The sequence below is a fragment of the Nothoprocta perdicaria genome, unplaced genomic scaffold (assembly GCF_003342845.1).
Source record: "Nothoprocta perdicaria isolate Ctin4 unplaced genomic scaffold, notPer1 scaffold_380, whole genome shotgun sequence".
In the NCBI taxonomy this organism is placed as follows: domain Eukaryota; kingdom Metazoa; phylum Chordata; class Aves; order Tinamiformes; family Tinamidae; genus Nothoprocta; species Nothoprocta perdicaria.
The window spans coordinates 417,920-420,616 of record NW_020455622.1 but is presented as its reverse complement, the minus strand read 5'-3'; positions in this window follow the sequence as shown (position 1 = coordinate 420,616).

The window sequence follows — 2,697 nt, the reverse complement described above, 5'->3', positions numbered from 1 at the left end:
GGGCGGGGCTTTCCTTAATGGGGCGGGGCTCCCCTAAAGGGAAAGCACCTCCCTTAAAGGGGCGGTGCCTCCCTTAAAGGGGCGGCGTTGCTCTACAGGAGGTGGCGTCATCTCCCTCTCCTGCCTTTTTTGCTCCCTGCTGGGATTTAATTGGAGGTGGAAACGGCGCTTTTGCCTGGCGGGAGCTGCAGGCTGCCCGCCGCCTGGGTGAGGGCTGCAGGGAGGAGCTGCCAGCGCAACATTGCTCCGGGCCTTAAAATACTGGCTTTGAGCTTCGTTCCTGCCAAAAGAACAATCTTCGATAGTTTCAAAGCAATATGGTTATTATTCTGGAAACAGATATATTTTTTGCCCCATTCAGTTTATAGTCTTGATCGCTGCATCTACAGATATTCACGCATATGATTTATCTCACACACTGAGACTTGTGGCATACATGAACAAAGATACGTGATGTGTGTGGGACGAGAACCTGCGCAGAGCTTCTCATCGTGTCGTTTGACATCGTCCATCAGCCTTTGATTAAAAAAAAAAAAAAAAAAAAAAAAGCTTCTTTGGGTCAGCACAATTAACTTTGGTTAACTTCATTTCCACCCCTAGATAAACCTCTGCAGCACATACCTTGCTCCTCTCTGAGATGCTTGCTTTTATTATTGTTGAAAATGGGACTTTATCTATGTCACCACCCTTGTAAAAGATTTCAATTTACCTCTCAGTCAACATGTGTCTCTGTCACATGCAGTTTTATGGTTGAAAAGGTTACTAAAAAAGGTGTATTGTGTCAGTGGCATAAATGAATTATTTATTTTGCCTTTAATGTGGCCATTAAACAAGTCTTCCGTGCTGTCCTCCTTGTGCCTAAGTTTCTGTGCTTGAAACTGCAGAATATACAGTTGTATATATGTCTAAATGAGGACATGTAAGTCTAACACAATATTACTAAGATTCAAGCTATAGAAGGGTCTTTTTGTGAGCTTTTTCCATCTTGGGAGGTGACAAGGGTTCTCTTCATTTCACAGCCCAGGCTATACTTGCACTTGCTGAAATATTTGTTATTGCACTGTGTGATATGGATTTCTGTGACATTTTTAAGTATTCACATTGTTTTACATTTTAAAAATTATTTTCTACAGAAAAAATAATTCCACCAGTTTACCAAGTGCACCAGCAATGGCTACCAAAATCATCCCTCCACAGCTCTAAGAAACAAAAGTCAACGTTTTCACACAAACACGCACACAAGCACGCAAAGTGAGACCTTCATGTGCTCCTACATTACCAGCAGCTGAAAGCTTCAGAAAAGCAGCAAGAATTTCAAGAATTCCAGGAAAGTCTTAGGACCTGGTCAGAATTGCCCACACAATGTGCAGTGAGAGGGTGGCTTCTGCGTAGCTCTTGCAGCACGTGCATCCATATAGAGCAGCTCCTGGCTGCCGCAGCAAAGGAGACACACGAGGACTGTACCCATTTCTTCAGGGGATCTCTGAGATGCCTCCAAGGAGCAAGAAACCTTACATGACATCCAGGAAACCCCTGCCCAGAGGCCCCCCCTTCACTTACGCAGCGGGTCTCTTCGAGAGACAGGAGCATCCTCCCTGTTTTCATTACCCTGTTCTAACCATTTTAAAGCAACAATATGTAAAACAACCTGGTATTTTGTCTTTTAATGAAGCACCCCTAAAAGGAAAATTCCCGTCGCTTACAGGCGAATGCTACAGGTGGCTGGTGCTCTGCAAGGTGCAATATTAAACTTGCTGGACGAGGCCCATGACCTTGACACTATCAAGGTGATCAGAACATGGCTGTGTGTAACACAGAGTGACTTGTTCAAGCCTCAAGGAAGGAACATACTTATCAGTCCTTCATTCCTCACACACCTTTGCTCCCCGGGCCGCTTCTACACCTAAACACTGCCCTAAAAATAAATAAATAAAAAATAAATAAAGGAATGGAATATTTCCAGGTAGAAAGCATTACTGAAGCAGCAGTTGCACTAAGGCAGTGCAGAAAAACCTGTCACTAATCGCAGCCCAGGCTCCCAGGAGACAGGCACATCCATGAACCCCCTGCTCAGCAACCACGGCGCGCTCCGCTTTGCTGCGATGGTTTGAGCGCAGGCAGCAGAGTCGGTTCCTCCGCATGCGCGCCTGTGCACCCACCGCCCAGGACACGCACACCAACTGCTCTCGCCGCACCCTCAGTAAGCGGCCGCAGCCTGCAGAAGGTACACAAGATTCAGTAAAAAATAAAGGAAGGAAGAAATCAGAAATAAATAGATTTTAATAGTTTTAGCATAGGCTTCTTCTTCTTCTTCTTCTTCTTCTTCTTCTTCTTCTTCTTCTTCTTCTTCTTCCTTTTCTTCCTTTTCTTCCTTTTCTTCCTTTTCTTCCTTTTCTTCCTTTTCCCTGTTCTCCCGCCCTGCAGACCCCCGCAGGGATCAGCTGCAAACGCCCTCCCGGCGGGGCCGCCCCCCGCTCGCGGGATCGGGGCAGGAACCGCGGCCAGGGCCGGGCCCGGAGCCGGGGCCGCCTCCCGGACGTGGTGCCGGGGGGAAGCGGCGGGCGCTGCTCGGCGCTCCTCGGCGTTGCACCCGCCGCCGTTTTTGTCCTGCACGGCTCGGGGAGGGATTCAACGAGACAAAACGCCCCCAAAGGGCCTCTCCGCGCAGCCCCCGCTCCATAACTTCTTCGGGGAAGA